The following is a 25,793-nucleotide window of genomic DNA, read 5'->3' on the forward strand; positions in this document are numbered from 1 at the left end:
AATGCTTCTTATTAAGTCAACGTAACTGTGTCGACCTTATTATAATACATGGATTATTCTTCATTTCAAAGAAAATATGAACCAAAGATTCTCTTTTTGTCATTCAAGTAAAAATACAAAAACTTGTGTAGGACTAAAGAGTCATTACAACTTACATGCACCCATATGTTAACATAATCACATTAAAAAAAAAAGAAAAAAATAAGAGGGATTATATTCAATAAATGAAAACGAAATAAAACATGTGTTCTTTAAATAGAAGGAACTGGTCTTTTCGGCAATTGTAATAGCACTACAGGTCGATCTTTTTCATGTTTCTCTTTAACAGCACGGACAAAGTCTTCAACCTCTTTTTCAATGTCAACGTCTCTCAGAGGTGGGCACTAGAAGAAAGAATACAAGTAATTATGAAATTTACTAAAAACAAAAGAATGATAAAAGATTACCAACAAATACTGTTTACGCTCACTTTTGGCAAGTTAATTTATGTTTAAGTGCGAACTATTGTCAAAATAAAAACAACTCGTTCAAATTTATATATTTCCGTAAAATTCTAAGTATAACTAAATGTCCCACGTAGGGCTCATTGCCCACTACAACAGAAGGTGCATTATCAAATGACAATTGACGTAACGAAGTCGCTTACATTTTATAAATAAGAAATAACGAAAAGCTCATAACCTAACAGTTTTTGTCGTAACATCAAAACCGTTACCCCTGAAAAACGTTCTGACACTTCTAATAAACAGTATTCTGGTTCGGTCCGAGACGTGATCTAACGAATGGGGTTAGTCCCCCCCCCCAATCTCTAGTGGCTAATAGCTTGTCTCATGGTATTCTATTTTTCTCCATAAAAATGCTTTTCGTTTCCTCTTCTTCTTCGCTTTATTTCTTCGCAGCTATCGCTGCAACCATGATTCGCCCTCCATTCCATCTGCACCGAAATCTGGCTGAATCGCATTGGGCCGGTCAACTCAGTAGCTTCAATACTAATATCCATTCACAGAATTTAAAAATTAAAATTCGAATTAGTGACTGTAGGTAATTAAAATTAAAGACACTTCTTAGTATTTCATTTGTACTATTTTTACCAGTTTCGGGTTTGCTGCATTTTAACGTTAGAGTGGGATAACAAAATGAGCCGAAATAAAGTGTCATAGTAGGATTAGGTAATTTCATTCACCAGGAACTATCATTTTAGCTTACTCAACCATAAGGCTTAAGACTTTCAAAAAAATGAAACATCTATTATCACAACAAGATAAAAATTGCTAATTCCAGTGTTTTAAGAGCTACCAGAGCTTTGTGACGACAGGTACAACTTTAGAAATACCCATTATGACACAGATAGGAATTTTGACTGTAAATATTTCCGACTTTCGGCTACAACTCAATGTTTTACCTTCAAACAACATGATCAGTTTCAAAAACCTCGTTATTAATAGGAGTGTAAAGATTTATTGCTGACAAAAGCACTTAGCCTAAATCGTTTCTCTGAAAATCTGCGTGATACTAAGGAAGAAAAAGTCGAAGCATGGCACTAATACATCTACGTTAAGGGGAATCAAGGCGGGGCAAGCACATGGCAGAATATCGGTGGAACTTGGCAAGAATCTTTTTTGGCTAAATTAGAAGTTTCCAAGCTGTGGAAAGACAAAATAATCTCACTATCTTTAACGCACATTTACTAGCAAACAAAATTAGAAACATAAGTGATCACAAGTCAGAGCCAAGGGGGAGAGAGGATCCAAGGCAAAAAAAAAAAATCTTGGACTGACTCAGAGGAAGGGAGATGCCGTCCATATGTTGGTGTGATTATACAATATGCCTTAAATATATTACGCCTATGAACCTGGGTAAAAAAAACAAAACAAAAACAAGTTATTCTAGTCTATATTTTAGACTAGAATGACGCATTTCGTACAACAGAAAAATCTCAACAACTAGACCAGATAAGAAAGAGCTAAGCGTAAATTTGAAAGAAAAAGGTCAGTCTGAGTGTTCCATCATCGAAAATAAATCACACACACATGATTATTTTATATAAACTAGGCAACTACAATAGAACCATTAAATATGGCTAAAACTATGCCTAATGATAGACGGGATTATATTGGTTTTCCACGACCGGTCACTTTTGAAAAGCTTTTGCAATTTAAAAAAAATGGAGTTTTATCGTTTCAGACAAAACTCGTACTTTTTATGAAAGTAAAGCTAGTGGGAATAAGATATATTATGGCTCTTCTTATGTTGTTCAGTTAGATTATTATAAAAAGAAATATCATAAAGTAAGAATACAGGTAATTTCTTATTTATAGGATATGGCATAAATAATCTGTGTTAAGTCATATACCTTCTTATATCTCAAAGGGTATTGCTCCTGACACCGACAAAGAATGATGTAACTTCTAGCAAAAGACTCAACGGACGAAAAGCGATGGGTTTTCTCCATAGTAACTTGCTATCACAAAATGTCATTACGATATTCACCCTATTTAGTATTTATATAAGCTTAACAATTTACAAAACTAAATAAACATGATACATCCCCCATAATCTACACACACAAATAGCTTCCTTCTTGATAAAAATATCATCTAAAAAGACTTGTTCCCAGGCATAATTTATTGTAAGTTCTCACTGACTCGGAACAACTCGTAAGGAGCGACTCGGCTCAATAATAACCGAAACTCTAAAAAAGTGAATTTTAATATCAATAGATACAACAAAAAAATCAAATTATTATGTTGATTCCAAATATATAAGATTTATCAGGTTTAGTGTTGCCCATGAAGAGTTATGAGCCTGAGATAATTTGCCTGATTTTTGGAATAAGGAGGAAACCCCCTAAACTTCAAAATAATCTTAATGAAAATCACACCATCATACCCAGCGTACCAGGGAAACCTACTATAGAAGTTTCAAGTTCCTATCTGCAAAAATGTGGAATTTTACTATATTTGCCAGAAGACAGTTAACGTATGCGTGTTTATTTGCTGTTGTTTTTTCCAGGGGTGACTGTATAGAAATAATGGTCCTAGAGAGCCGGGAGAAGATGCATTCGAATGGAAATTAAAATTCTAATGCCCTTTTTAAGTGACCGAAAAGATTAGAGGGCAACTTGGCCCCATCCGACGCCCATTTCCCCCGAGTTTATTTCATTAAAATTATGAGATATCTATTTTGTTAAGTATAGTTGAAAGATCAAATAATTATGACTTTAGGTGTAAAATGACCCCCCCCCCCACAATCCGTGGGGAGAGGCCCGTAAGTTATAAAATTTGCCCGTTTACGTAAAGTATTTGTTATTGGGAAGTAAACAAACATTTTTAAGGTGGGGAGGGGGTTGTGGATTTCAATAGGGAGAGTCTTCCTTGGAGAGGGAAATTTCTGGGGGGTAAATTTTCCACGGGAAATGTTACACTGGGGAGACTTGATACAATTACTATCCGAATTTCTTTTTAATTGTCTTACATTCTCTTTTCCAAATTTTTCATGTGAAGATGTTCCGGGGGAATCCCCCGGGGGATATTGTCCGAGTATTTTGATTTCTAGGAAATGATTCCCACGGAAGGGAACATTTCAGGAGTGATCGAGAAACCGATTAAAGTCTTATTCAAATGAGAGAATACTAAGGAGAATTTATGCGGCCTAATCGTCCGCAAGCAATTTTATAGATGGGGGATTCTCAGCGAGGATGGCACTGTCTAGAGGGAATTTGACTGGAGGGGTGCACTTTGCGTTGGATGAAATTTCCACGGAGTTGTTTTCCGTGAGGAGGAGGGGTATATTCTTAGAGGGTGAGCCAGATTTACCGGTATTATTTGAAAAACGAACAGAAATCATTCAATATATGAATGGTTGCCCCCTCCTCAATACCTTGATCTTTACGCTTACGTTTGACCTTTGTCCCAATTTTTCAATAGCGGCTACGGAAACATTGGGGCCGTTTAATTAGAATAGGAAATCTTTTTAATAGGGCTAACAATTTTAGCGTAAAAAACAAGGTATTGAGGAGAAGGCAATTCTTAATAAACGAAATAAATGTGCCAAAATTATATGCAAATTTTGCTTTAAGTTTTCATGTATTGTGAGCCAAATTAGAACCTGCAATAGTTGAAAAACGTCGTGAAATTAAATAAAACAAAAAAGTTTTTTTTTAACTGAAATTAAGAAGCGACAATAAAATTTGAAATGGTCAGAAATTATTCCGCATATGAAAGGGGCTGTCCCCAGCTCAACGCCTCGCTCTTTACGTTAAAGTTTGACTCTTTGCCACATCTCTACTTTTTAAAACAATAAACACTTTAGCGTAAAGAACGTGGCGTTGGGAAGGCCCTTACTTTCAGTTAAAAAAAATATTTTTTTTATTTAATTTTCACTCAAATCAGAGGGTCTCCATAGAGGCTGAAGAAAGGTTCGGCCAGCGTTGAATTCCCTAGCATATGCTATGGGTTCCAAGGATTTCAATTCGTATTCAATAACCAAACCATTATTTAGAGTATAAGCTTAACATTTCACCTAAATTAATCCATGGAAAAAGAATGAAAATGTCTTTGATTTTATTACGTATATGAGCGGGTTTGTCCCCTCTTTAATACCTTGCTCTTTACACTAAAGCTTAAATTTTGTCCCAATTCTTTAAGAATGACCCCTGGATCACAAAGGAAACAATTGCAAACAATTTCTCTAAGAAATTGTTCTAAGAATAGTATAGAGAATTGAAATATTCTCCAAGAATAGAACTTTATTTCATTAGAAGCAATCCATGGGAGATAAATCCTCCATCTCCGTTCTTTTAATACTCCCTCCCCCCCCTTACCGTACAAAAATCCTGGATACGACCAGGGCCAGGGTTAGACAAAATCACAAAGAAGAAAGGAAAGAAAGAAGAAGAACAAAAAATATTACCGTTCAAGCACTACTTTCAAGACCCTCTAAATGATCTCTACACGTGTCATTAGCTGGATGCGTTGAAATCCATTCAGGCATCTCGATTCCTATTTCGACATCCTCCATGAGTCGCATCTTCTCCCAAAATACTGCACCATATCTGGAATCATAACATGCCTGTAAAAACTGAACTAGAAACAAATAGTCAATACCGTATATAAAAAATCTGAAATGTGTTCCCTGTCATAGTCAGTGTAGAAGATGAACTTGTCACGAAAGGGGCTCATTTGATAGGAAGTTGAAAGTTCTAGTGGTTTTCTTAAGAGTAAAAAGTGATTGGAGATCAACAGGCCCCCTTCAAATTTTGAGATATCTGTCTTTTTCAAAATGGTTGAAAGGCGAAATAACTATGCCTTTGCGGATGACATGACCTCTTACAGACCCTGAGGCAAGGGCCATAAGTTATGCAAGTTGTAAATTGCATGAACATAAGTTTTTTTTATTAGGAAAAGGGTCATGTCTTATCATGGGTCTCCAAAATGCTAAAGATCTCAAGGTCAAACTTTTAGGAAATGTTGAGGGGGATGTTGCACTAAACCAAAACACACTTTGTGCATGCCGGTTGTCAAACGGGCGCAATATTTCAGGAGCGGCTTAGAGCATTTAGCTCAAGTTTTCAGGGCCTATTGAAGGGCATGTTGAACCAAGTAGAAGAAACTATGTGCACTGTGACCACAAAGGTGACTACTTGCGACTGCCCATACTTGCAAAAGCGACCGTGACTACTTATGTCTGCTTCTACTTGCCACCATTATCGCAATTACGCCTGTGATTGCGACTGCTATGGCAAATTCTACTGCCTTAGTTATTACTGCTATTACTTCTACAACTATTGAACTAGATCAAAAGTTTTTGAGTGCATGAAAATATCCAAATGCGACTGCGATCAATTGGGATTGCAACTGTGACTACTTGTGACTATGACTACTTTCAACTACTCAACTTTCTACTACTTTCATCATCTACTCAACTTTCTACTATATCTTTCTACTACTACCAACTACTAAAATCATGACTGGGACCGCTTAAGTTATTTCTACTGCTAGTGCTAGTACAACAACTATTACTACAAGTGCTTCAGCTATTGAACTAAATTCAGCTATTGAATAAAGAGTAAGTGCACCCAGGTTGTCAAAATGGCATAGGCACAATATCTCAGGAACGGGTATCAAGTTGAAACTTTCAGTGAATGTTGAGGAGGATGTAAGACTTTTGCATCCAGATTGCAAAAAAGGCGCCTAGCTACCTAGCCATCTTGAACCAAGGTATCTTGAACCAAACGAAGAAAAAACTGTTTTATTTTTTATTTTTGGGGCTCTAGTAGAATAATTGGGGATGTTTGAAGAGTGAACGGGGGAGGGGTCCAAAGGGCTGTCTGGATCATTATTCTGGGAACTAGACAGGGAAAGAGCAGTAGACTCAAAAGAGCAGTTGCTACTTCTACAATTTTTCAACCTAAAATCACGCCATACATCTTTTTTATTTTACAAAAACCACTCTAAGCATGCAAGGTTGCTTGTGTGTCTATCAGATTAATTTGTTGTATCTTAAGGTATTTTTGGACCACTCTCAAATATTCAATTACTTCCAAATTTGATAGATGTAGGGACTTCTGGTAACAGTGTAACAATATAGATATAGATAGATAGATAGGTGTATTTCAAAATCCCATGGGTCATATACACACAAAAATATAAATAAATCACAAACAAGCAAGGAAATTAACAACACGCACAAAAAAGAGAATTCAACGCAAAAAGTGCCTAATCTAACAACAAAAGAAAATAGTCACATAAAACTTTTCCTTCTTATTAAGGATTTATCTATATATACTCCCACTCGAAATATTGTGGTTGGGTTACTATTTTGTAGAATACCCGGAAGCATCAAATTAATCCCATGCAAATAAATTTCCCGTAAATCCAAGAGCACCGGGCATTTCCGGAGAAAATGATCCAAATCTTCATCACCATCATTACAAAGGGGACAAACATACCGCCTATCAGGACCAACTATCATTTTATTTTGTCGAAAGTTTTTTGCCTGTTCTGGATTGGAAGACAATTCGCCCTAAGCTGAATCCAACGACGTAGAATCATAGCCGGTAAATTAAATTTAAAATAAACTTCCTTTCCAAAACTAGGTTTTGCCTAATTATAATGTTGTAGGGTTGTAGAATCTAAAACCAGCCCTTGCCAATGCTGAATTTCCTGATTCTCTAATATAAATTTTACCTGGCTTTCTAAATTTGTTGGTAAATCACTAGAGCAAAGACCATTATTCCATAAATAAGGCATTCCCACTTTTTCTAGTAATGATTTAATTTGGGATGACCACGAGGTTTTTAAACCACATTTCAACATCTCTTCATATGCCGCTCTTACTAGTCTGCCTTCATTACTCTTAGTTAACTTCAACCAGAATCTAAGCTTTAAAATATACCAACGTAGCTTTAAAGAAAACAGGCCCATATCACCTTTCAGAATCTGTGAATGAGTTGTCTGATGTAGACCAAACACTCTTTTATAATACTGGAGCTGAAGGGACTCCAGTTGCTGCACCGTTTCTCCACCCCATATCTCTGCTCCATATTCCATGTTCTACATGTAAAAATTTGCACTTCTTTTTTATTTTACAAAAACCACTCTAAAAAAATTACCTTCCGAAGTTTCTGATCTTCCCAGTACAGGTGTTGTGAGAACAGGAATTTTAAATTGTAGGGGTTTTTTTAGTTCACAGGATGATCTTGTCGATGTAGTTCATAAACTATCTTGTCATGTCGTTGGATTCTGTGAGACTTTTCTTACAGACCTGACTCCTCAGGTTGTTTTTCCTGGATATCAATTTATTTTTAAAAACCGATTGACTAGGCGCCAGGGTGGTTTAGCAGTACTAGTTAAAGAAGGTATCTCTTTTCGACGCATTGCAGATCTGGAAGGTTCTCATGAGGAAATACTTTTTGAAGTTATGGTGACTGAAATTAGTCTTGGAAAAAAGATGTTTTTTTTTGCGTAGTATACCGACCACCTTCTTCTCCAGTCAAATCTTTCCTCTCTAAACTCCATGATTTTTTGCATCAAACCCATTTTCAAAATAAAGATGTAATCCTTTCCGGAGATTTCAATATTGACCTTCTAGAAGCTTCAAATGAATCCTCTGTTGAGTTATTGTCTTCTTGCTTTCCTGCGTGTCTGCTTCCTACTTGCCTGATACCTACAAGAATTTCACCTAGTTCTGCTTCTCTCATTGATAGTATTTTTACATCTTTACCTATTCAAGCAAATTTTGCTGTTTTGAGTGATATATCGGATCATTTCCTGCTGGTTTCAGATTTAGTTCTTACTTATAAAATACCACAGGTAAGTAAGGAACGTCAAGGACGGTTAATAAATAAAATAACATTAAAACACCTGAATGAAAGCCTTGGACTATTGGATTGGCAGGAGGTAATATCCAAGGAGGATTCAGATATGGCAACTGATAATTTTCTAAGAAATTTCAATTGCTGCCTTGATTCTAGTTGCCAATTTGTTACGATTAAAATTTGCAGGGAAAAATTTCCTATAAGGCCATGGATAACGTCTGGAATTTTGATATCAGTTAAGAAAAAAAATCAGTTATTTAAAAAGCAGTTAAAGAATCCAACTGATTATAATATTACAAATTTTAGAATTTTCAAAAATAAATTAACCACAATGATACGTTTGTCGAAACAATTGTATTATAAAAAGTCCTTCGAAGAAGCTCAAAATTCTCCTCGCAAAACGTGGTCTTTAATTAATTATTTTATAAAAAAAGAAAGTAAGTCGAATTTTTCTGAAGTTATTAGTTTAGAAGATGGTTCGACTACTAATAAATTGGAGAAAGTGGCTGATATTTTGAATACTTATTTTGCTAAAATAGGAGAGAAAATTGTTTCATCAGTAATGAACCAGTTTGATTCACGTAGTAATAAACATTTTTCTTCATACCTTCCATCTCCTCAAAGTAATTCAATTTTTCTCCGGCCTATTTCTCATTCTGAAATAACAAAAATAGTATGTGATCTAAATCCAGGTAATTCAGCGGGAATTGACGGGTCTAGTTCTAAAATTGTTAAAGAAATACTGTCTGCAATAATATTACCATTACAGCATATAATTAATCTTTCATTTAAAACTGGAGTTTTCCCATCTGCTTTTAAAGAAGCGCGGATAGTTCCGCTTCACAAAGGTGACTCTCCTGAAAACCCATCAAATTACCGCCCTATTTCTATTCTGTCAGCATTTTCTAAAATACCTGAGAAGGCAATTTATAAGAGGTTTTATGACTTTCTTAAATCGTCTAATTTCTTCACTAATTCTCAGTTTGGTTTTCGGTCTGGACACAACACTGAACATGCTGTCGTTGCTCTCATCCAATATATTCATGAATGCTTAGATAGAGGTGAAATTCCAGCAACAATATATTTAGATTTTAAAAAAGCATTCGATACAATATTCCATTGTATTCTTTTTAGTAAATTGGATAATTGTGGTGTGCGTGGACCGGCGTTGGATCTAGTTAAATCTTATCTTGATAAGAGAAAGCAACGATTAGATGGAGGCAATTTACTCTCTTCACCTGTACCTCAGTCTTCGAAGGTTGGGGTACCTCAGGGCTCTGACCTAGGTCCTCTCCTTTTTTTAATTTATATAAATGATTTTCACCGCGCTTTTACATCCCCGTGTCTCAACACACCTTTTGCTGATGATACGGCAGTTTCAATTTCTGAAAAGAATGACGAGGAGCTGGAGGCAAAACTGAATACTGCATTTTCTAATGTTCTTGATTGGTGTTCTTCAAATTTTATTGCTTTGAATGTATCAAAAACTAATTTCATAATTTACGGCAGAAAGTCAAATATCTGCCCTCGTATTACCCGAGTTACTTCTTCAAAGTATCTATTATCAATATCTCGTGTGAAAATGATCAAGTACCTTGGACTTGTGATTGACGAAAGCTTATCTTTTAAAACACACATTCAAAATCTACGATTAAAGATTTCAAGGTATGTTGGTTTAATGCGAAGGTTGAAGCTTTGTTTGCCCTACTCTGCTTTACGAAGTATTTATTTTGCTCTGATTCAGACTAATATTAATTATTGTTCTCTAGTATATTTATCTACATTTAAAAGCCATATTAAACCAATACAGATTTTACAAAATAAAGCCCTAAGAATCCTTAAACTGTTTATTCCATCACCTTTGAACTTCCAAATAAGTCTTCTACTGCATCTTTATATACTTATCTAGATATACTTCCAGTCTCTCAACAATTTGCTTTTGGAGCAATTCTTTTCAAAATCAATTATGACATTAAGAAATTACCGCCATATTACCTTCATCAAAGTTTGTTCTCCCAATCACAAGATTTACATAATTATAACACTCGACAAAAAAAGGATATCTACATTGACAAGTATAATACTGAGAGATCTAAATTCGCTCCGTTTGTGTCAATAGCTCGGTGCTGGGATGCTCACAAGACTCTTATTGATAAATTTTCCTCTATCCATTTAATAAAAAGGAAACTTAAATTTCATTTAGTTCAGGATTATCTTTAATTAAGTATCTTTTTAGTAAGGCAAAGTTTTTGTATGATTCGTTGCTCTGGGTGATTATGGGCCTCTCAGCTATCTTCCAGTATTAATTTATATTTAACAATATGGACATTTTTAATTTCTTCAATAGTATTGAATGATCCTGGGCTAGCTGCTACTTTCATATTATTGTTGTGTTATTGTATCTTTGCCGTCATGTTTATCTTTGTATTGTAGTGTGTTATTGTTTTATCTTTGTCTAGGCATAGTTTTTCGAGCTTGTCTCCCCATGGGCCGATGTCATTTATATATATATATGTATGTGAGATTAATAAATAAATGAACTTGAACTTCAACGAATTTTATGTTAGCAATTTTACAAATCTGCTTAAATAAGCATATCGAAAAGGGGAGAATATTCGCAGCAACTGTAGTTTTACCAGTCAAAATTGGAACCTCCTTTAGACTTCAGAGAATGGATAGCTGCAACTGACACTTCCATTGCTTTGTTTGACTATTCGACTGCTTATTAGTGCTTTCAACTTCCATTACAACTTTCAAACCAGTACACAACGCTGTGCTGAATTCTGCCTATCGTTCAATGCAAGCTGCCGTGAAATCTGGTCTGTTTATACGATAGTGTGTTATTTTTGGAGAAATGTGTTATTTTGAAAGCGAAAATGATTCTCTATGATAAAGTTTGAAAATATAGCGAGACATTGAAAAAGGGCCAGACATAAAACAAAATTGGCAAAAATGAGAGAAAGATATTAAAGGCATACGAAAATTTGTATTTTCGACCCTGCCAAAGCTCTGATCCTGTCGAGGGCCCCCTCCTCCACGCCCCTTGTTCCCCAAATGTGCCAGATCAAAATTTTGATATAGCCATTTTGTTCAAAATAGTTAAAAAAAAAACACAAGACTATACCCCCGACCTCCTGGGCAAGGGCTATAAGTTATGCAAGTTGCCCATTGTAATTATACAGGGAGGGTGTGTTAGATCCTGGGTCTTCAAAAAAGCTTAGGGTATTAAGGTGAAACTTTAAGAAAATGTTGAGAGGAATACTGAACACAATCAAAACTCACTATGTGCTTTCTGAGTTTGAAAAAGGGAATACCTGGAAATTTTAAGAAAAAACAAGGGTATTAATTTGATACTTTTTCAAAATTTGATATTGAAAATTTTCAAGAGAGATTAGAGTGCACCCAGCCCACTCTCCTTGCCCTTTTTAGGTGCTCCGCTGCTACACACTGAATTTAAATTTTGGAATTGTTATTTTATTCAAACTAATTAAAAAATCTAGTCGCTGAATTCCAGGGACACCACACCCCCCTAGCTCGGGAGGCAAGGATTGTAAATTATGCAATTTGCCCAATCGCGGGATTTATCATTAGGAATAGAGGAAATATGTCATCCTGGGAGTATCCAAAAAGGCTAAGGGCCTTAAGATGAATTTTGGAAAACATTGAATGTTATATGGGTGTGCTATACACAAAGTGGTATGTTAAGAGACACTAGGTGGATAGCGTTTATCAAAAACGAGGACCTGCAGTATTTTAAGGACGGCTGAGGATATTAAGCTGAAACTTTTCAGGATATGTTAAGAGGGATTTTAAGACTTGGCTGGAGGTCCCAGCCCTTCCATTCTCTTTTTTGTTACCCTCCCTCCAATTAAATTTGATCAAAATTTTTAAATAGACATCTTGTTCAAAATAGTCAATAGGTCAAACAACTTTGCCAATGGGGATGATATTACCGCCTAGAGCTTTGGAGAGGAATGCCTAAGATACTGTGTGCGGGTCGTTGTCAGAAGGACGCGTAATCAATATCTAATTAACAGCTGACGATATAAATTTGAAAATATCAGGATATTTAAGAGCAATCGAAAGACAGCCAGCCTCTTTTACCCTTTTTAGATGCTCCCTTCCCTCATCATCGGCCAAAATTTTGAAAAAGTGATCCCCATAACCCCTAGGGCAATTGTTGTAGAACATAACATTTTCCCTTTATTTTATGCAGAATTTATCAGCAGTAAAAGGGGGGATCTTTAATTCTAGGTGTGTCCGAAAAGGCTAAGGATATGAAGGTAAACTTCGGGGAATGTTGAGGGGCATATTAAAACAAATCTAAAGATAATATGTGTACCCTTTTCACCAAAAAGGGGTATCTGCAACATCAAAATAATATCTGAGGGTTATAAGATTAAAGTTTCAGTGCATGTTGAAGAGGAAGTTAAAAAGTGGTCGGAAAAAGACCAATCCCCCTATTCCCTTTTTAGCTGCTCTTGCCACAACAGCAATATCTAAGGACGGCTAAGGGTATTAAGTTGAAACTTTAGAGGCATGTTGAGACGAATGTTGAAAAAAGAATGGAGGGCATCTTCCCCCTCTTGCCCTTTTAAATACTTCCTTAACACTGATAAAGATCTTAAAAAAACATTTGATTTGAAATAGCATAAAGCCTAACAGCTGTGCTTCTGGGATGACATACCTCCGACAGCCCCGGGCAAGGAATGTAAATTATCTGATTTGTACATTTTTAATCCGGGGTATATCAGAAAAGGCTAAGGTTATTGAATTTCGGGAAATGTTGAGCTAAAAAAAGAAACTATTTGTATCAAAATTATACAAAAAGCCTACCTCTTATGTTTTAGGAACAAGTAAGGATATTCACTTGAAACTTTCAGTACCAATACTAATACTGCTACTATTGCGGCTACAATTGAGACTGGTTACGACTGCAAATGGGACTACTTCCAACTTTGGCTGCGACTGCTTGCAACTGCTACTACATCTACTTGTGACTACTTTCAACGAATGTTCAGGGGGATATTGAGCTTTGAAACTTTAATGCTGAAAAAAAAAAAACACTTAAATGTTAGATGTTTTGATACTTTGATGAAAATTTGATTTTGAAATGGGGAATATCGACAAACTTGAATATTTAGCAATAAAAAAAGAACAAAATTACTTCCAAAAAAAAATTCCAAAAAAGCAGTTTCTCAAAGAAAACTAAAGAGCCATATTAATTTTGACTATCAGAAATAAATTACTATAATGATTCAAACTCAAGACAACCAGAAATTACTATTAAAGATTAAATAAAACCAAAAACCAACAGAAATCAAATAAACGATCATAAAAAACAAACAAACAACAAGTACTAATATAAATGAATAAATAAATCTTAAAACGAGCAAAACTTAAATTGAATTATTAAAATGAAACTTTAAACAAACAAAAATCACAACAAACAAGAATTTGGTAACTGCCAGCTTCCCCTTCCTCTATCTGTAAAAGTCTAAGGCTTACTGGGTTATTTTTGGTTTACTGAAAACTAATCATATCACAAATCATATCACATTTTTTTGTGCTTACACCATTGAAAATAAAAATAAATTTGCAGTAAAAAAAATTCTTTAATTCCTGAGATTCCAGCAATTAATTTCATAGTAAATCAAATATTCAGTTTATTAGCTCTTTCCGAGGACTTTTCAAGACACACAGGCTTATAGTTTTCAATAAAACACAACTTTATACGGATGGAGTGGCTGTAAAAGTAAACTTTGGGGAGGACTTATTTAATTGTAAATTGACACTTTCAGTTCCTTTTTTAAGATTTAAAAGGGACTTTTATCACTCTTATAGTATGTCTTTAAAGGATAAACAGAAAGAGGAATGGAATTCACGCCACAAATTCCTTAATTCTACTGCAATTGCTGATTTGTCACCCTATGCCATTGAAACTAATGAACAAAGGCATAATTATGCCTTTGCAGAATGTAGATACTTCAAAAGGCATAGGCATTGTAACATTGCTGATGGTTACTGAATTATGTGAGAGCGCAATTAAAGCAGAAATACAACGACAAGGGAAAAGTTGGGAGAGAAGTTTTTGGATATCTATGACGTCATGGGAAATTACGCTTGATTTCAAATGGATCTGAAGAACTAAGCAAGAGGCCTGGAAAAAGTCTGCAGGCCATGATACACGAAAATGGAGCACCAAGAACGACTAGAAGACGTGGGACAATAAGCGTTAAAACAAATCCCAAAAAAAAACAGTGGACAAAGAAATTCACGGTTAGAAGAACAACAGGGATGATCACATCAAATTGTAGATGATATTTACGGTCAAACGATCTGCGGTTACGCTCAAATGGCTCTTTTTGGTACAAGAAAGTTTCTGCTGGCCAGGGAGTTATAAGCTTCATAATTCTCGAATTTTTTTTTTCATATACAGGGTCCCAAAACGGGTCCAATGTTCTGAAGAATGCTCAAAGTATTGTCGACCCTCATTCTTCAAACATAAAATTAAGAAAATAAGTTATTTCATTTCTTGAAACTGCCCCTTTTTTGGATTTCTAATTTTCTATTTATTATTCAATGAAAACACTTTAGCAATGGGGCCATGAACCAATACACACACAGTTTTATAGATTTTTGTCTCAGTTCAATTCGTAACGAGAGCCTACTTGCTCACCAACTTCCACAGAGATTATCTATGAGATTTTCAAAGAAAAGAGAGCTTGAGAGAACGGCTGGAGCAAGACATCTGTAATTGCCATTTCTCTTATAATTAAAATATAATATAATTTAAACGTCATCTCTTATAATTCCTGGAGCTGCGGCAGCTCGGATTGAACCCCGTGTCTCATATTGCCAGCAGAAATCAATCAGCTGTGTCACCAGAGTTTGCTTAAGTTCATATCAGTTCACGATTAATAGAGCATGTATATACAATCATGACACATGACATGACATACTTACATTATGACCAACAATGCAGTGGGACAAATGGTTGTTTTTTGTTCCTTTAAGTGATTTAGTCTGAAAGTTTGAAATAGTAAGAAAAACCTAAGCTTTACTTTAAAGAGGGCCTCTCCTTCACCCTCCCTGATGGATCGGGATTAAAAATCGCTTTGTATGCCTTGCTTGAGCTTCTAAAAACAAGGCTCAAAAGTCAAACTCATATAATAAAATGGTAAGTTCATTAAACTAAGAAAAATAAGCATTATATAATTTCCAATAAATCTCAGGATGAAAGGAAGACAAATTAGCACAAATGCATCAATACCAACCAATTTATTTTTCCCACTGAATACTTTCAGTGAGCGGTTTTAGCAAAAACATTTTTTTTACTGATAGTTTTGTTGGAGAAGGGTGACGGGGAGGGGGGAGGGGTGGAATTTTCTCCCTCTAGAAAGTTTAACTCCCTCTCCCCCTTTCTCTCTTTTAGTTTTCGAGAAATTTCTTTTTTTTGGTATTTTATTGAAAAACACCCTTTGTGGAACCTTTATGGAATTAAAAAGAAAGAAAAAAAGCCGCATCATACATTTTTAAATACATTAGGCACATTTGCCCCCCCCCCTCTCCAGCGTTTTTGAGAATTGGGACCACTTTTTTATATGATATATTCTGCAACATCACCACTAGCAAAATCAAACCATTTTTTTTTCATTCACATTTTCCCAAAAATTATCAATTTTTTAAAGTGTTTTGGGAGTATTTCGAGACTATTCATGAAAGGAATAAGCCTACAAAGTTTGAACAAAGTCCATGAAAATAAGTTTCATGGTTGGTTCTTTGTCTTTAAACATCTTCCCTGCACCCACCATTTTTGCTAACAACACTACCCAGTTAAGTGAGGTTGTCCACTTTGATTAGTCTTTTCAAACAGTTCGTGGTAACGAAATGTAGCAAGGAGCGATCCGGCTCAATAGTAACCAAAACTGTAAAAAATTGAATTTTGATATCAATAGCTACATCAAAAGAATCGCATTTTAATACTGATTTTAAATATATAAGTTTCATCAAGTTTAGTCTTAGCCATCAAAAGTTACGAGCCTGAGAAAATTTGCCTTATTTAGGAAAATAGGGGGAAAACACCCCCTAAAAGTCGTAGGATCTTAACGAAAATGACACCATCAGATTCAGCGTATCAGAGAACCCTACTGTAGAAGTTTCAAGCTCCTATCTACAAAAATGTGGAATTTTGCATTTTTTGCCAGAAGACAAATCATGGGTGCGTGTTTATTTGTTGTTTTTTTTTTTTTTTTTCCAGGGGTCATCGTATCGACCAAGTGGTCCTAGAATGTCGCAAGAGGGCTCATTCTAACGGAAATGAAAAGTTCTAGTGCCCTTTTTAAGTGACCAAAAAATTGGAGGGCATCTAGGCCCCCTCCCACGCTCATTTTTTCCCAAAGTCAACGGATCAAAATTTTGAGAAAGCCATTTTGTTTAGCATAGTCGAAAATCATAATAACTATATTTTTGGGATGACTTACTCCCCCACAGTCCTTGGGGGAGGGGTTGCAAGTTACAAACTTCAACCAGTTTTTACATATAATAATGGTTATTGGGAAGTGTACAGACGTTTTCAGGGGGATTTTTTGGGTTTTGGGGGTAGGGTTGAGGGAGGGGGCTATATGGGAGGATCTTTCCTTGGAGAAATATGCCATTGGGAAAAAAAATTCAATGAAAAGGGCGCAGGACGAATCTGGTCACGTTAGAAAAAAACGTCAAATTAAGAGCTTAATATACAATGCTGGGTTTTCGGAGCCTCTCTATTATGGAGTATAATTTGAAAATAACACAACTATACGAGCGATAAAACATATATACCACAACCATAACTCAACTAACGAAAGAACTGCTAAGAGATAACACAACTATAAAGCGAAAACAGGTGAAAACTAACGGGAAAATAAACGAACTAAGAGGTGGAAGGGGCCCAGAGAAAAAATATAATCCTTTTTCAATTTTGAGCCTAACTTCCGCAAAGGAGTAATAATGTCAGAAGCCCCGAAATACCGAATTATTTTCTTTTCAAACAGTTCGTGGTAAGGAACTGTAGTAAGGGGCGACAAGGCTCAATAGTAAACGAAACTCTAAAAAACGGAATTTTGATGCTAAAAGTTACATCAAAAGAATCGAATTTTTACGCAAATTCTAAATATATAAGTTTCAATTAATTTAGTCTTTGTCATCAAAAGTTATTTGCCCTGAGAAAATTTGCCCTATTTTGGAAAAAAGGGGGAAACACCCCCTAAAAGTCACAGAATCTTAACGAAAATCACACTATCGCATTCGGTATATCAGAGAACTCTATAGCAAAAATTTCAAGCTCCTATCTTAAAAAATGTGGAATTTTGTATTTTTTGCCAGAAGGACAAATCACGGGTGCGTGTTTATTTGTTTGTTTGTTTTTTTTTTTGTTTTTTTTTCCAGGGGTCATCTTATCGACCAAGTGGTCCTAGAATGTCGCGAGAGGGCTCATTCTAACGGAAACGAAAAGTTCTAGTGCCCTTTTTAAGTGACCAAAAAAATTCGAGGGCAAATAGGCCCCCTCCCATGTTCATTTTTTTCCAAAAGTCAACAGATTAAAATTTTAAGATAGCCATTTTGTTCAGCATAGTCGAAAACCATAATAACTATGTCTTTGGGAATGACTTACTCCCCCACAATCCCTGAGGGAGGGGCTGCAAGTTACAAACTTTGACCAGTGTTTACATATAGTAATAGTTATTGGGAAGTGTACAGACGTTTTCATGGGGATTTTTTGGTTTGGGGGTTGGGTTGATGGGAGAGGGCTTTGTGGGAGGATCTTTCCTTTGAGGAATATGTCATGGGGGAAGAAAAATTCAATGAAAAGGGCGCAGGATTTTCTAGCATTACTATAAAAAAAAACAATGAAAAAATAAACATGAAAACATTTTTTCAAATGAAAGTAAGGAATAGCATTGAAATTTAAAACAAACAGAGATTATTACGCATATGAGGGGTTCTAAAAATACTTTAGCATAAAGAGCGAGGTATTTTGGAGGAGATAAATACCTCGCTCTTTATACTAAAATATTTTTAGTGATTTCAACTATTTATTCTACGGCCTATTTGATTCAGGGGTCATTCTTAAAGAATTGGGACAAAACTTACGATTTAGTGTAAAGAGCGAGGTATTAACGAGGGTACAAACCCCCTCGTACACATAATAAAAATAAGAATATAAAAGTTTGTCACGTAAGTTAATTCTTAAGTTGCGTATATTTTTTACTAATAAAAACGTTCGTTGAATATTAAAAGTTCTAGTAGCCTTTTTAAGTAACCGAAAAATTGGAGGGCAGCTAGGCCTCCTTCCCCGCCCCTTATTTCTCAAAATCGTCTGATCAAAACTAAGAGAAAGCCATTTAGCCAAAAAAAAATTAATATACTAATTTCATTTCAATAATTTATGTGCGGAGAGCCAAAATCAAACATGCATTAATTCAAAAACGTTCAGAAATTAAATAAAAAAAACTAGTTTTTTAACTGAAAGTAAGGAGCGACATTAAAACTTAAAACGAACAGAAATTACTCCGTATATGAAATGGGTTGTCCCCTCCGCAGTCCCACGCTCTTTACGCTAAAGTTTTTAATTGTTTTAAAAAGTAGAAGTGTGGCAAAGAGTCAAACTTTAGCGTAAAGAGCGAGGGACTGCGGAGGGGACAACCCATTTCATATACGGAGTAATTTCTGTTCGTTTTAAGTTTTAATGTCGCTCCTTACTTTCAGTTAAAAAAACTAGTTTTTTTTATTTAATCTTTAACAAAAGTCACCTGTTCATCTTCACTTATTCCTAGCCTTAGGGCCTTAGTATTCTTAACATTAATTTTCAAACCTAATATTGGGTTTGACAAACAAACATAATTTTTGGGAATCCTCCCAAAAATGCAGGCTCAAGGCATTACAAATTTTGAAGTTAAGCTGTGATTGATTTCTAATTAATTATTTTCATCATAAATTATATGTAACATAAAATGTGATAAGCCGAAGTAGCTCAGTTGGTAGAGCGCTACACGGAATGTATGAAAATACATGGAGTCCGGGATTGTAGAGGTCCTCGGTTCAAGTCCGGGTTTCGGCAAATTTTTTAGCTTTTTTTTTGTCTTGTGTCAGACTTTGTGATAAGCACTTAAACAACTAAAATCTGTATATACAAGATTATAGTGTCTGAAAAAAAAAAAAAAAAAAAAAAAAAATTGAAAAAAAGAAGAAACTAAATAAAAATTAAAAAGAAACAAGTAAAAAAAAAGAAACTAAGAAAATAAAAAGAAAAAAACTAAAATCTGTATATCTGTATCTTCTATATATATATATGTATATAAAAATGTAGTGTCGGTCTGACCGTTACACAATCTTCAATAAAAAAAGGAAAAAATAGGGGGAAATACCCCCTAAAAGTCATATATTCTTAACGAATTTCACATCTTCAGATTCAGCGTATCAGAAAACCCTGCTTTAGAAGTTTTAACCTCCTATCTACACAAACGTGGAATTTTGTATTTTTGCCAGAAGACATCACGGATGACAGTTTATTTATTTTTTCAGGGGTGTTAGTAACGACCCAGTGGTTCTAGAATGTCGCGAGAGTGCTCATTCTAATGGAAATTAAAATTGCTAGTGTCCTTTTAAGTGACCAAAAAATTGGAGAACACCTAGGCCCCCTCCCACCTAGGCCCCCTCCCACCCAGGTCCCCCCCCCCCAAAAAAAAAAACAACATCAAAATAATAGCTGAGGATTATAAGATTAAAGTTTCAGTGCATGTTGAAGAGGAAGTTAAAAAGTGGTCGGAAAAGACCAATCCCCCTATTCCCTTTTTAGCTGCTCTTGCCACAACAGCAATATCTAAGGACGGCTAAGGGTATTAAGTTGAAACTTTAGAGGCATGTTGAGACGAATGTTGAAAAAAGAATGGCGGGCATCTTCCCCCTCTTGCCCTTTTAAATACTTCCTTAACACTGATAAAGATCTTAAAAAAACATTTGATTTGAAATAGCATAAACCCTAACAGCTGTGCTTCTGGGATGACATACCTCCGACAGCCCCGGGCAAGGAATGTAAATTATCTGATTTGTACATTTTTAATCCGGGGTATATCAGAAAAGGCTAAGGTTATTGAATTTCGGGAAATGTTTAGCTAAAAAAAGAAACTATTTGTATCAAAATTATACAAAAGGCCTACCTCTTATGTTTTAGGAACAAGTAAGGATATTCACTTGAAACTTTCAGTACCAATGCTAATACTGCTACTATTGCAGATACAATTGAGACTGGTTACGACTGCAAATGGGACTACTTCCAACTTTGGCTGCGACTGCTTGCAATTGCTACTACATCTACTTGTGACTACTTTCAACCAATGTTCAGGGGGATATTGAGCTTTAAAACTTTAATGCTGAAAAAAAAACACTTAAATGTTAGATGTTTTGATACTTTGATGAAAATTTGATTTTGAAATGGGGAATATCGAAAAACTTGAAAATTTAGCAATAAAAAAAGAATAAAATTATTTACAAAAAAAAATTCCAAAAAAGCAGTTTCTCAAAGAAAACTAAAGAGCCATATTAATTTTGACTATCAGAAATAAATTACTATAATGATTCAAACTCAAGACAACCAGAAATTACTATTAAAGATTAAATAAAACCAAAAACCAACAGAAATCAAATAAACGATCATAAAAAGCAAACAAACAACAAGTACTAATATAAATGAATAAATAAATCTTAAAACGAGCAAAACTTAAATTGAATTATTAAAACGAAACTTTAAACAAACAAAAATCACAACAAACAAGAATTTGGTAACTGCCAGCTTCCCCTTCCTCTATCTGTAAAAGTCTAAGGCTTACTGGGTTATTTTGGTTTACTGAAAACTAATCATATCACAAATCATATCACATTTTTTTGTGCTTACACCATTGAAAATAAAAATAAATTTGCAGTAAAAAAATTCTTTAATTCCTGAGATTCCAGCAATTAATTTCATAGTAAATCAAATATTCATTTTATTAGCTCTTTCCGAGGACTTTTCAATACACAGGCTTATAGTTTTCAATAAAACACAACTTTATACGGATGGTGTGGCTGTAAAAGTAAACTTTGGGGAGGACTTATTTAATTGTAAATTGACACTTTCAGTTCCTTTTTTAAGATTTAAAAGGGACTTTTATCACTGTTATAGTATGTCTTTAAAGGATAAACAGAAAGAGGAATGGAATTCACGCCACAAATTCCTTAATTCTACTGCAATTGCTGATTTGTCACCCTATGCCATTGAAACTAATGAACAAAGGCATAATTATGCCTTTGCAGAATGTAGATACTTCAAAAGGCATAGGCATTGTAACATTGCTGATGGTTACTGAATTATGTGAGAGCGCAATTAAAGCAGAAATACAACGACAAAGGAAAAGTTGGGAAAGAAGTTTTTTGGATATCTATGACGTCATGGGAAATTACGCTTGATTTCAAATGGATCTGAAGAACTAAGCAAGAGGCCTGGAAAAAGTCTACAGGCCATGATACACGAAAATGGAGCACCAAGAACGACTAGAAGACGTGGGACAATAAGCGTTAAAACAAATCCCCCAAAAAACAGTGGACAAGGAAATTCACGGCTAGAAGAACAACAGGGATGATCACATCAAATTGTAGATGATATTTACGGTCAAACGATCTGCGGTTACGCTCAAATGGCTCTTTTTGGTACAAGAAAGTTGCTGCTGGCCAGGGAGTTATAAGCTTCATAATTCTCGAAATTTCTTTTTCATATACAGGGTGCCAAAACGGGTACAATGTTCTGAAGAATGCTCAAAGTATTGTCGACCCTCATTCTTCAAAAATAAATTAAGAAAATAAGTTATTTCATTTCTTGAAACTGCCCCTTTTTTGGATTTCTAATTTTCTATTTATTATTCTATGAAAACACTTTAGGAATGGGGCCATGAACCAATACACACACAGTTTTATAGATTTTTGTCTCAGTTCAATTCGTAACGAGAGCCTACTTGCTCACCAACTTCCACAGAGATTATCTATGAGATTTTCAAAGAAAAGAGAGCTTGAGAGAACGGCTGGAGCAAGACATCTGTAATTCAGCGTATCAGAGAACCCTACTGTAGAAGTTTCAAGCTCCTATCTACAAAAATGTGGAATTTTGCATTTTTTGCCAGAAGACAAATCATGGGTGCGTGTTTATTTGTTGTTTTTTTTTTCCAGGGGTCATCGTATCCACCAAGTGGTCTAGAATGTCGCAAGAGGGCTCATTCTAACGGAAATGAAAAGTTCTAGTGCCCTTTTTAAGTGACCAAAAAATTGGAGGGCATCTAGGCCCCCTCCCACGCTCATTTTTTCCCAAAGTCAACGGATCAAAATTTTGAGAAAGCCATTTTGTTTAGCATAGTCGAAAATCATAATAACTATATTTTTGGGATGACTTACTCCCCCACAGTCCTTGGAGAGGGGTTGCAAGTTACAAACTTCAACCAGTTTTTACATATAATAATGGTTATTGGGAAGTGTACAGACGTTTTCAGGGGGATTTTTTGGGTTTTGGGGTAGGGTTGAGGGAGGGGGCTATATGGGAGGATCTTTCCTTGGAGAAATATGCCATTGGGAAAAAAATTCAATGAAAAGGGCGCAGGACGAATCTGGTCACGTTAGAAAAAAACGTCAAATTAAGAGCTTAATATACAATGCTGGGTTTTCGGAGCCTCTCTATTATGGAGTATAATTTGAAAATAACACAACTATACGAGCGATAAAACATATATACCACAACCATAACTCAACTAACGAAAGAACTGCTAAGAGATAACACAACTATAAAGCGAAAACAGGTGAAAACTAACGGGAAAATAAACGAAATAAGAGGTGGAAGGGGCCCAGAGAAAAAATATAATCCTTTTTCAATTTGAGCCTAACTTCCGCAAAGGAGTAATAATGTCAGAAGCCCCGAAATACCGAATTATTTTCTTTTCAACAGTTCGTGGTAAGGAACTGTAGTAAGGGGCGACAAGGCTCAATAGTAAACGAAACTCTAAAAAACGGAATTTTGATGCTAAAAGTTACATCAAAAGAATCGAATTTTTACGCAAATTCTAAATATATAAGTTTCAATTAATTTAGTCTTTGTCATCAAAAGTTATTTGCCCTAAGAAAATTTGCCCTATTTTGGAAAAAAGGGGGAAACACCCCCTAAAAGTCACAGAATCTTAACGAAAATCACACTATCGCATTCGGTATATCAGAGAACTCTATAGCAAAAATTTCAAGCTCCTATCTTAAAAAATGTGGAATTTTGTATTTTTTGCCAGAAGGACAAATCACGGGTGCGTGTTTATTTGTTTGTTTGTTTTTTTTTTGTTTTTTTTTTCCAGGGGTCATCTTATCGACCAAGTGGTCCTAGAATGTCGCGAGAGGGCTCATTCTAACGGAAACGAAAAGTTCTAGTGCCCTTTTTAAGTGACCAAAAAAATTCGAGGGCAAATAGGCCCCCTCCCATGTTCATTTTTTTCCAAAAGTCAACAGATTAAATTTTAAGATAGCCATTTTGTTCAGCATAGTCGAAAACCATAATAACTATGTCTTTGGGAATGACTTACTCCCCCACAATCCCTGAGGGAGGGGCTGCAAGTTACAAACTTTGACCAGTGTTTACATATAGTAATAGTTATTGGGAAGTGTACAGACGTTTTCATGGGGATTTTTTGGTTTGGGGGTTGGGTTGATGGGAGACGGCTTTGTGGGAGGATCTTTCCTTTGAGGAATATGTCATGGGGGAAGAAAAATTCAATGAAAAGGGCGCAGGATTTTCTAGCATTACTATTAAAAAAAACAATGAAAAAATAAACATGAAAACATTTTTTCAAATGAAAGTAAGGAATAGCATTGAAATTTAAAACAAACAGAGATTATTACGCATATGAGGGGTTCTAAAAATACTTTAGCATAAAGAGCGAGGTATTTTGGAGGAGATAAATACCTCGCTCTTTATACTAAAATATTTTTAGTGATTTCAACTATTTATTCTACGGCCTATTTGATTCAGGGGTCATTCTTAAAGAATTGGGACAAAACTTACGATTTAGTGTAAAGAGCGAGGTATTAACGAGGGTACAAACCCCTCGTACACATAATAAAAATAAGAATATAAAAGTTTGTCACGTAAGTTAATTCTTAAGTTGCGTATATTTTTTACTAATAAAAACGTTCGTTGAATATTAAAAGTTCTAGTAGCCTTTTTAAGTAACCAAAAAATTGGAGGGCAGCTAGGCCTCCTTCCCCGCCCCTTATTTCTCAAAATCGTCTGATCAAAACTAAGAGAAAGCCATTTAGCCAAAAAAAAATTAATATACTATTTCATTTCAATAATTTATGTGCGGAGAGCCAAAATCAAACATGCATTAATTCAAAAACGTTCAGAAATTAAATAAAAAAAACTAGTTTTTTAACTGAAAGTAAGGAGCGACATTAAAACTTAAAACGAACAGAAATTACTCCGTATATGAAATGGGTTGTCCCCTCCGCAGTCCCACGCTCTTTACGCTAAAGTTTTTAATTGTTTTAAAAAGTAGAAGTGTGGCAAAGAGTCAAACTTTAGCGTAAAGAGCGAGGGACTGCGGAGGGGACAACCCATTTCATATACGGAGTAATTTCTGTTCGTTTTAAGTTTTAATGTCGCTCCTTACTTTCAGTTAAAAAAACTAGTTTTTTTTATTTAATCTTTAACAAAAGTCACCTGTTCATCTTCACTTATTCCTAGCCTTAGGGCCTTAGTATTCTTAACATTAATTTTCAAACCTAATATTGGGTTTGACAAACAAACATAATTTTTGGGAATCCTCCCAAAAATGCAGGCTCAAGGCATTACAAATTTTGAAGTTAAGCTGTGATTGATTTCTAATTAATTATTTTCATCATAAATTATATGTAACTTAAAATGTGATAAGCCGAAGTAGCTCAGTTGGTAGAGCGCTACACGGAATGTATGAAAATACATGGAGTCCGAGATTGTAGAGGTCCTCGGTTCAAGTCCGGGTTTCGGCAAATTTTTTAGCTTTTTTTTTGTCTTGTGTCAGACTTTGTGATAAGCACTTAAACAACTAAAATCTGTATATACAAGATTATAGTGTCTGAAAAAAAAAAAAAAAAAAAAAAAAAATTGAAAAAAAAGAAGAAACTAAATAAAAATTAAAAAGAAACAAGTAAAAAAAAAGAAACTAAGAAAATAAAAAGAAAAAAACTAAAATCTGTATATCTGTATCTTCTATATATATATATGTATATAAAAATGTAGTGTCGGTCTGACCGTTACACTATCTTCAATAAAAAAAGGAAAAAATAGGGGGAAATACCCCTAAAAGTCATATATTCTTAACGAATTTCACATCTTCAGATTCAGCGTATCAGAAAACCCTGCTTTAGAAGTTTTAACCTCCTATCTACACAAACGTGGAAT

At 35.0% G+C, this 25,793-nt stretch overlaps 1 long non-coding RNA gene across 1 annotated transcript; it reads right to left on the reverse strand.

The window, feature by feature from the left end:
• Positions 1–198: 198 nt before the first annotated feature.
• LOC136028210 (uncharacterized) lies at positions 199–20,749 on the reverse strand. Its single transcript, XR_010617769.1, has 4 exons — positions 20,515–20,749; positions 13,154–13,366; positions 4,912–5,053; positions 199–383 (listed from the first exon to the last, which is right to left on the reverse strand). It is a non-coding gene; the product is annotated as an uncharacterized LOC136028210 (long non-coding RNA).
• Between the last annotated feature and the right edge of the window lie 5,044 nt (positions 20,750–25,793).

Source organism: Artemia franciscana, chromosome 6 (genome assembly GCF_032884065.1).
Source record: "Artemia franciscana chromosome 6, ASM3288406v1, whole genome shotgun sequence".
Taxonomy (NCBI): Eukaryota; Metazoa; Arthropoda; class Branchiopoda; order Anostraca; family Artemiidae; genus Artemia; species Artemia franciscana.